The sequence below is a fragment of the Macrobrachium rosenbergii genome, chromosome 7 (assembly GCF_040412425.1).
Source record: "Macrobrachium rosenbergii isolate ZJJX-2024 chromosome 7, ASM4041242v1, whole genome shotgun sequence".
NCBI classification, from domain to species: domain Eukaryota; kingdom Metazoa; phylum Arthropoda; class Malacostraca; order Decapoda; family Palaemonidae; genus Macrobrachium; species Macrobrachium rosenbergii.
In genome coordinates, this window is record NC_089747.1 from 25,968,885 (window position 1) to 25,980,000 (window position 11,116).

General features: G+C 36.0%; 1 protein-coding gene across 4 annotated transcripts in view; it reads left to right on the forward strand.

The window, feature by feature from the left end:
* Window positions 1-9,096: 9,096 nt before the first annotated feature.
* Culd (CUB and LDLa domain) overlaps window positions 9,097-11,116 on the forward strand; it is a 99,802-nt gene continuing 97,782 nt past the window's right edge. For 2 of the 4 annotated variants that reach the window (XM_067106842.1, XM_067106843.1), the window contains exon 1: window positions 9,098-9,218. The gene's annotated coding sequence lies outside the window, so the exon portion shown is untranslated. Of the gene's footprint in view, window positions 9,219-11,116 lie in introns of all 4 variants that reach the window. The other 2 variants (XM_067106844.1, XM_067106845.1) reach the window with 2 other exon arrangements.

An 11,116-nucleotide genomic window follows, 5' to 3' on the forward strand; every position in this document is an offset into this window, starting at 1 on the left:
AGCTCTTATTATGACATTTTTTATCACAACGTGATTTATATACAATCATGTAGCTACAAATGTCGCTTAATATCAAATTCATGCTACCTCGGGAATATCCCCAATGGGGAATTATCACCGAAGGGGAATTTATAAGTGATAAATGGATTGGTACTACCGGGTCTCGATCTCTCAACACAGATACTTATCCAGCGACTCCAGTCGACGTTCTACTCACTGAGCTATCAAGAGAGGTACAAGTTAATGCCGAGTCTGGTGTACTTGTTTACCCGTCAAGAGCGGAGAAATTGTACCTAGCTTCAGCACTAACCCACCTCCACCATGATAGTTCTTTGGTACGTTTGCAACACGCAGCTCTTATTATGAAATTTTTTATTACACCATGATCTATATACAATCATGAAGTTACAAATGTCGCTTAATATCAAATTCATGCTACCTCGGGAATATCCCCGATGGGGAATTATCAACGAAGGAGAATTTATAAGTGATAAATGGATTGGTACTGCCAGGTCTCGATCCCTCGACACGGATACTTATCCAGCGACTCCAGTTGACGGTCTACCCACTGAGCTATCAAGAGAGGTAAAAGTTAATGCCGAGTCTGGTGTACTTGTTTGCCCGTCAAGAGCAGGGAAATTGTACTTAACTTCAGCATTAACCCACCTCCACCATGATAGTTCTTTGGTACATTTGGAACACGCAGCTCTCATTATGAAATTTTTTATCACACCGTGATTTATATACAATCATGAAGCTACAAATGTCGCTTAATATCAAATTCACGCTACCTCGGGAATATCCCCGATGGGGAATTATCACCGATGGGGGATTTATAAGTGATAAATGGATTGGTACTGCCGGGTCTTGATCCCTCAACAAGGTACTTATCCAGCGACTCCAGTCGACGGTCTACCCACTGAGCTATCAAGAGAGGTACAAGTTAGTGCCAAGGTAGCGTGAATTTGATATTAAGCGACACTTGTAGGTTCATGATTATAAATCACAGTGTGATAAAATTTTATATATATATATATATATATATATATGTATATATGTATATATATATATATATATATATATATATATATATATATATATATATATATATATATATATATATGTATATATATATACATGTATATATATAGATATACATTATATATATATATTATATATATTGTATATATTATATATACTGTATATATATATATATATATATATATATATATATATATATATATATATATATATATATATATATATATATATATATATATATATATATATATATATATATATATATATATATATATATATATATATATATATATATGTAGAATCTACTGGTCATTTTTACCAGATACATATTATGTAATTGTAATAGCCACAATGCCCTCTTAACTTTCTCGAATTCTTCGCACCTTTTTGGATAAGCTTGTCACTACAAAGCCTTAAGATCCAAGTTAAGAGGGCATTGTGGCTATTACAATTACACACACACATAAATATGTAATATTAAACGATATTCATAGCTTAACAGCCGACTTTGAACACTTGACCAGAATTCATATATATGTGATATACACACTGCCACAGGTGAAAAATAAGAGACGGTCTGTACGGTCCTGACCGATTTCGAAACGAATATAGCTATGATGATTCCAGTTTATCGGTTGCTACAATTACTTTAAAAAAAGAGATATATAGCATTATATTTCTTTAATGGTTTTACTGATTATTCTTAGATGATACTCGACTAAACTGCGAAAACAATACAGGACTATGAAACGAAATGACATTGAATCCAGATTAATGTTTTTGATAATTCATGTGAAAACAAATGCTTGGTATATCACTTTTCCATCAGGCGTTCTTGATGGTCGCTCGACGATTACCAACTAAAATGTTGAAGAAATCTGAATTGAAAATACTGAAAAATATTAGACTGACAAGTAGATTTAGTGGACTCAGTTTATTGCATGTTATAATTCCTACGGAAAGAGAAGTTTTCCCTATTATATATTCAGTGGCTGTTTTCTTGTTTACTGAGTGGTGATACTAGGATAAAATACGGAGAAATAATACTTATACGTAATTTTCATTGCTTATTGTTGGTGGTCATTCCTGTTGATAGAGAAGCTTAGTCTTATCTTTTCTTTGACGATATTCATTATTATTGTTTGACTAAAAACATTTGTGTCATATGAAGAGTTCATGATTTGTATAAAATTTTTTGCCTTTTATAAATAATACAACACGAAATTCTTAGCTTTATATTACCCTTAATGGTGTTTGGATATAGGTTGATGACACTATTAAAAAAAAAAAAATAAACACTGGACTGGCAGACATAAATATCTAATTCATTGCTTTTGATAATGTCCCTAAAAAGAGAAGCTTTAGTTTATATTTTTTCAAGGCGTGCTTGAATATTTTTTGTGATTAATCGACACAAATGCTGCAAAATACTGGACTGGCTGAGACTGGAATCATGATTCATTTTTATTACTCAATAACATTCCTGTCAAAAGAGAGGCAGAGTTTTATATTTTCTCTGATCATGTTTTTTTTATTACTATCTGAAGAAACTGCCGAAATACAGAGAAATGATTCATATGAAGACAGATGACTGGCCTTATGTTTTCATTCATGGTGTATTTGATTACTGTATTATGAAACTTGGCCATAATAGCTCCATCATGAAGAGACCTCTCTGGCGTGGCGTTTAAAGATCTGCCCTTGCCAGTTTTACAAAAACTTGACACGTGTGTGACAGACCTTTGAATGTCTTTGAGACAAACCCTGAGGTTATAATCATAAGATTGTAAGGGTTGTTTTTCATTTCCAGGTATTTTAATCACCTTCCTATGCTGTCCTGTTTAGGATTTGTCTTCAGTGCATTTCTTCTCCACAATCTATGAACAATAACACATTTTTCTTATTTTTTACAAAGATTTACGGTTCTATGTATAGCCCATTTATAAATATTTAACATTTTCGTCTAGACAAGAAACATCATACAGTATTTACATCTAAGTAACTGCAGGGGTAAGCTGTTTGTATGGTGAATTGGCGCGCTCTCTGAGATCCCGTGCTGGCACAAGGCCACCTTAATCTAACAACAACAACAACAACAACGCTCCCTCTCTCTCTCTTCTAAATCTTGGTTTTTTTTTTTAACATATGTCCATATCGCTACTTAGTCGATAATATTGTGTAATTATTCCCCTTAACTATTTTGTCACTAGTTATGGATGTACATTTATCATTATTCTAAAATCAGAGTTTCAAAAGTAGTTAATTAATGCTCTAGAAATATGAGAGATATATTACTAGTTCTTTTCTTTTTCGTCGCCTATATATTATCTATGATGAGGAGTCTCTCTCTCTCTCTCTCTCTCTCTCTCTCTCTCTCTCTCTCTCTCTCTCTCTTCTAAATATTAAAACCATTTTTTTTTTCATTTTAAAATATGTCCGTATCGCTACTAGTCAATAATATTGAGTAACTATTCCATCTTAACTATTTTGTCAGTACTTGTAGATGTACATTTATCATTATTGCAAAATTAGATACTTAAAAGTAGTTAATTAGTGCTATAGAAATAGGAGATATATTTCTTGTCCATTTTTCGAATTGTGAATTACAAAACACTGTTCTTTGTCGCCTATATATTATCTGTAACGGGAGTGTCGTCCGTCTTAAGTTTTAAGACTATATTTTTCAGTCAGACTTTTTTTCACACCACCACTGAGGTAAAAGTAAAGGTGCGTTTTTTTTGAGAGAGATCTGGTTGTATACGATTATTTATTTTCTCACTAGTCCCACTTACTCTAGGTCATGCTTTATTTCATACTTCCTCGCTTACCAATTTATTCTTTACCTATGGTATTAAGAAATCAAGATATTTGTAGAAAGGGGAAATGCCTCCATACATACCGTGACCACTGAAAGTGCCCAATGGAGACAGTCTTGAGCTGATTATCCGTGGATTTAAACGCGCGTGGAGCTGTTTGAAATATTGGCATCAGAACCAAAATGAAATGCCATGTTGATAGAAAATCTGATTCTGTTTCTTGTTATTGCATAAAAAAACTTTATCAGTCGTGAACCTATGTAATTGACTTAGAATTCAGCGTAACGAAAAAGATGACATTTGATATCTGTAATGGGAGAAATGGTTTTATCTCTCTATTGTTGTCATAGATTTGGCATATATGCGGTGATTAAACACGCGTGGAGAGGACCCAAACAGCCCCACCGGAGAGCTCATTTCACTCTGGTTTTTTAGTTTAGAAATGTTCGACTGACAGACATAACTATACCGAATCCAGTTTCTAACTTGTGGCCATTTCTATAGTAAAAGCAGCTCAGCCTTCGGTTTTCCTTAATGGAGATCTTGGCTGCCATCAGATGATAAATGGTTAATAGACTCAAAACCACAAGACTGGCAGACACTTCTGAGCTGAACCCAGACTATGTTTGATAAGAATTCCTTTGAAGTGAGCCTTGGCATTTTATGTTCATTGATGGTGTTCTTGATTATTGTTTGATGATGCTCAGGAAAAATGACCAGAAATACCAGACTGTTGGCATCTATACAGAATCCAATACTTGCTTGTGACACTTCCTATAAACAAGTAAAAAATGCGCAGAAGAAACTTCGGCGCAATCGAGTTTTCTATACAGCATATATTGTTGTATGAAACTCCCAGCCACGGCCCATGAAACTCTCATCCGCAGCTCATGAAACTTTCAGCCACGGCCTGGTGGTGGCATGTGTTGTTAGCACCTATAGCGGCGCCAGACGCACGATCATGGCTAACTTTAACCTTAAGTAAAATAAAAACTACTGGGGCTAGAGGGCTGCAATTTGATGTGTTTGATGATTGGAGGGCAGATGATCAACATACCAATTTGCAGCCCTCTAGCCTCAGTAGCTTTTAAGATCTAGGGGTGGACAGAAAAGTGCGGACGGACAGACAAATTGCCATCTCACTAGTTTTCTTTTACAGATAACTAAAAAGAATCATACACCTGTAATTTCCTGGATGGTGATCTTGATTACTGTTTAACGCTGCTTGAATGAAATACTCTAAAATGCTGGACTAACTGACACTTCCCTACTGAGTCCAGATTAATCTTTGTGATAGATATCCTGCTTAGCCCTACCAGTTCCTTAAAGTTGTTCTTGATTTACATTTTCCGATAATCTGCTGAAATATTAAAACATCCCTACTGACACGCATATTATACCGAATCCAGTTCAGCAATTGCTATAATTCCTATGACAGCAACAAATATGGCACATTTCTTGATTACTTTTTTTATGATACTCGACTAAGCCATTGGAATGACAGACAGCTGTTCTCGATCCAGATTATTGCTGCTGATCATTCCTCATTTCTGTCGTTTAATAGACAGTGTGTGGCCAGATTAAGAAATACCTTTGCAAAATTTACTAAAAAATGTGAATGATATCCACAGCATCCCTGAAGACTGTTTGATTATAAAAAAAAAAATTATACACTACGTGAAAGAACAAAGAAAGAAACAAATGATTTTAGATAATTATGCAAAAAGTTAAAGTTGGTATAAAATGTGAGTAAGCTTTGAAAAAAAGCACTGAAACTTCTAAGACTGTAAAACGCCCAGAGAAAAGGTTTCAACCTCGACTATTTCAATAGTGTGACAAGAACATGAGGACATCAGCACCATCACTGCAAGGCGGTGCGCTGACTTCTGGTGCGACTGTACGAATAAAATGTTGACGGGTGAAAACCCGATAGATTCGCTGTGAATACCTGTGGACTTGAGGACATTAAGATACTATTTATATTAAACATTTTTGGCTCCAACCAATGTCGGGAGCTCAAACTAGGTCCAAACGAATGCATATTATAGTCCTCACATCATTGACAATTTTAAAGATATTTTGTTTTTCACTTCGGATTTATCTAAAAGGTGGAGTTTAACTGACATCTAGAATACAGATGCCATTTTATATATATGGTAAAGATTATCATTATTATTTCCCCGTTGGAGGGTTATTGCTGTCAGTGCACCTCACGAGTTGCACTGTAGGCATTACTTAAGGTACTTTGCAGCCTTTCTTCCTCCCCTACCTGCCACCCCTTTCATTCTTCTTACTGTACCTCCGTTCGTATTCTCTTTCTTCCGTCTTACTGCCCACCCTCTCCTAACAATTGTTTCATAGTGCAACTGCTTCGAGGTTTTCCTCACGTTACACCTTTCGAACCTTTTAACTCTTAATTTCCCTTTCAGCGCTGAATAACCTCATAGGTCTCAGCGCTTGGCCTTTGCCCCACTCAAGACACTGATCCCCCCCTCCCAAAAACTTGGTTTACCCCTAGCCTTTGAAATAATAATAATAATAATAATAATAATAATAATAATAATAATAATAATAATAATAATAATAATAATAATATGTGGGTGGGTGTGGCACACCTGTTTAATACTTTATTAACTCAATACAGCTCTTATATGGCTTCAAAATACTCCAAAATGCTCGGAAATTTCCAAAAAAATTCTCGGGGGTGCTTACAGCGCAGCCCCCTATCCCCAGCTGATGGGGCTCGCTTCGCTCGCCACCCCACCCATACCAAAATTTCTAAACCTTTGTCTCTCCTCCCCCACAAGAAAAATCTGAAATGCCGCCACTGCTTTCATCCCGTTATCTCTCAGTCCGTCCACCCGAGTTTTGAAATAACCCACCTGCACACTCAAGCATTTAGACGTACAGTACACTTACATGAAAATACAGCCTTCTTGGTTATACTATGTTCCCTCTGAAACATGGACAGCCATTCTTAACCTTTTGCGTTAGAGGACAAAAAGAAATTCGGATTTAATTTCAGGGTCCTCTCTAATGATTTCTTCAGGTCAATCAGTTAAAACAAACAAAGTTTAAATAGCTAGATAAAAAGAGGGACATGTTTGCCATGACTAGCCTATCATGTTTTTAAACTCCACATGCCTTGCTGTTATCTAAACGAGAGAGCAAAAGTTAAAGGTATGAGATACAACAAAGGCAAATGACTTTTAATTGTGTCGCAAGGAACGCATGCATAAAAGCAATGCCCAAACATGGGAATTGAGGTCAAACCATAAGCCAATAAAGAAATAACCTCATTACCTTAACCGGATGTTAGTGCTTTCCGAAAACCAACCAATGTTTCCTAAAGCATTCACTGATGTTTGTATTACTTATTGGAAAATAGCGCTCCTGCTATGCAATAACCGTACTGCATTGCACGTATTTTTGTTGTTTTCTCGTCTTCTCTCCTCACATAATATAACCACTAGTTGAATCTTATGGCTAGTTAAACTTTCCCGTTCTGGTTGTAGTTAGATTAATTTGGCCTTGTGAGACACAACCTTTCGGGATCTGGATCGACATGATTTCAGATGTGCTTTGTAGTCAGTTTCTTAAAAGTCAGATCCCACAAGGTATTCAGATATTCAGTTTGCCGTACACATATCTATTCCCCACTCGTAAACAAATAGGAAACTGCCAGGGCAGAGAATGTTTTATGAAGGAACTGTACCATATACAATATAAATGTGGTACTTCTGGCACTCAACAATACTGCCCCAACAACGTCTGGTGGTCTTTAATTGCGGAACATCATGATTGCCAGAGCAGGAATACAATGCAAGACAGCAGAAACTGCTTTGAGATTTTTAATCGAGGAAGTGCGCATGAAATTGTTAAAAAAATAATTGACAAATTCTGCAATGGTGGTAAGCCATTTACTCAAATATCTGAGAATAAAAAGCACTGGTTGAATATGTCAGTAATTGCTGCGGCTGCCTTGTAAAGAAGCCTCAAATTCTCAAAGGCCCTGTTGTTGTCACTGTCAAGGGTAGCTAGCGACCTCAGTCACAGCACAGTCCTCTGAACATATATTTTAATTTCCTTGGCTGTGTGTGTGTGTGTGTGTGTGTGTGTCCCTCCCCTCCCCCTCCTTTCCCTCAATAATTACAGTGGTCGCGGAGAAAATCCACTTGAAAAGTTTAATGTATCTTTGAGGAGAGTCCATCGTCATTATTATATAAACCAATATTCAAAATCACTGTGATGCCACGTAAGTTGTTTATATATAATATATGTAATGTATCTTGCATATATATATATATATATATATATATATATATATATATATATATATATATATATATATATATTATATATATATAATATATAAATATTTATATATACATATATATATATATCTATATATATACATACATATATATACTGTACTTATATGTATATATATATATATATATATATATATATATATATATATATATATATATATATGTGTGTGTGTGTGTGTGTGTGTGTGTGTGTGTGTGTGTGTAGTATGTTGTAATTTCTGAGAGCTCGACATGTCCCTTGTCCCTCTGGTTCATTTAAAATTGTATCAGCCGCCACGGTAGTTGGCGGTTAGTAAAGCCCAGCCACTGGGAGTACACAAAAACCCAGACTTTTGCCCTTTATAACTCCGGAAATATTCAACCGACTGGGATGAAACTCTGGCTTTAGAGGTTTCCCACTATGTTCTCTAATCGTACCAAATTTCATCGAAATCCGTTCAGCCGTTCCGGAGATCCAGATATCGATTTTTGAAGTCCAGAGGATATGGTAGGGGGGTGAGCGGGTGGGTGGGTGAGGGACTTAACATATCTGTGGAACAATAACGGTAAAAGTCACAGCCGGATACTTAGCTTTTCTGAAAGCTCGTATTCTGAAGGGGTGCCTTGCAGGGTTTGTTTTTTGAAATAATGAATTTTAAAGTTACAGTATGCCATTGAAATTAGCCTCTAAAATTCAGATGTCCTGACGCTCAGGTACGGACTGCTCGCAACATTAGAAGAGACGCCGTTTACTTAATGTGTGAATTCGTCCGTTATCCTACGTAACAATTCTCTTTTTTTATCAAGATGAGAATCAAGTGTTTCTTATTTTTCCATTACTGTTTTTTCCAATTTTGGAAATCTAATATAATTAACAAGTCCCTTTTCTGGACAATTGTTTACCTACGGAAGTCGTTTTACTCTTGAGCTGGTGTCATGAATGATCATCAGTCAAGTTGAGAGGTTTGCAGTAGCGAGCGGATGGCAGACTGACAGCACACACTGTTTTCGACAAGTGTCAAGTTATCCTCTTCACTGACGTGAACCAAAGGTTTGTTCAGTTAAGTTTTAAGTCTATAATATATTTCTCGAAAAGCGTTAATGGCAGTTTTTTTTTTTTTTTTTTTTTTTAACAGCAATGAATTTCCTGCGTTTTGGCTTGAAAGAATATAGTACCACTTGCAAGTGTTATGATTGGTGTTTTTACATCTGTCTCATCTGTTCTAATTGGTGCGTTTACATCTGTCTATCAAAAAAATTTTAAGTTCTTTATTGTGGCTCTTGGTGAGTAATAGTAATTGTACGTAGTGTATTTTTATTGCAGACACCCCGTTATTAGGCCTATTGTAAAATATCAGTGACATACTTTGCAAGGCTACGACAGGTCTCGGCTTGGAAAATTGACCCCTTCCATCTTTCGATCTTGAAAGCATTGAACGAAGTTTATATTCTCAATTCCACTTAGATATGAGGTCACCTATCTCTGATATTGTGGTATTGTGTTCTATACGGTATTGTGTTCTATATCCTTCTTCTTTTCCCAATAGGTCTAAAACCCGAAGCTTTAAGGAAATGTATTGTAGTACTATCAAGTTTCTGTGGCTCGGTAATCTTAGGCCTATTAGCGTCTAGCATGAGTTTTTATCCAATGATCTTTTTAAATTTCTCTTGCGACTCATATAGCTTTAAAAGTACTTTTTAAACCAACAAAGAGCGAATTTAATGATAAAACATTTCATCAAGATAAGGAGGTAGTTCAGGATGTCAAGGAAAAAACACGATGACATGCAGAGCATAAAATGCAACCTGACGAAATGTCAGACCTGATTTACTTTTTTCATATTTTCGTGTATAGGTAAAACTTGGTCATCCATGTATTTCGACCAAGAAATCCAAATAATGACCCTAGAGGAGGAGGAGATCATGTAGGCTACCAGAACAGCAGCTAACATTGCCGTATATAAGGTAATAATCTCTGGCGGCCATTCAGACTAAAATTGCTCTCTCTCTCTCTCTCTCTCTCTCTCTCTCTCTCTCTCTCTCTCTCTCTCTCTCTCTATAACATACTACAACACTGACGATATTTTTTTCTGACAAGCTTTTATTCCCTCACTTCCACTGTGTATGGAGGTAATGTAGCTTCCCTTGATGATTGCTAAATTGCCAGATTAGAGAAGTATTATTATATTATAGTATTTTTCCTCTTGTTCAGCAAATATGTATTAATCATAGAGGAGTAGAAGGGAGCTTTTACATTGTGCATGAGAAAGGGAAAGCCCCTTCCACGCTCGGAAAAGAGAACTGATCGAAAACTAATGAGTACTTCAAGTATGATGGAGAACCCCTACAGCCATCATAGTATTAAACTAGACCTATAAGAAAGTATGTTAATATATGTCCGAATATATGGAGATATTTGATAATCAGGTACGCTAACCTGTTCCACCTAACTCGGGTGGCGACTAGGCCTAGGCTAATAATATAATCTATTCAACTCTTGCCTGTAGTATATAGTTTCATTTTTTTATACATCAACCGCCACAGTAGTTGGCGGTGAGTAGAGCCCAGCCACCAGGAGTACTCGTACACAAAAACTCCGACTTTGGCCCTTAATAACTCTGGAAATATTCTAACTGTGCCAAAGGGAGCAATAACGGTAAAAGATACAGCCGTGATACTTAGTTTTTCAGAAAGCTCGTATTCTGGAGGGATGCCTTTCGTGGTTTGTTTTTTTTTCAAATAATGAAATACTAAAGTTACAGCATGCCATTCAAATTAGCCTCCAAAATTCAAATTTCCTGATGCTCAGGTGCGAACTGCTCACAACATTAGAAGAGACGCTGTTTTCTTCACGTGTGTGAATAGCAAGTGGTGTTAAGGGAAGTTGGCTGACTTACTATCTTAATTAAAAATTATCACACACGTTGAATTTACCTATGCGGTTTTGGT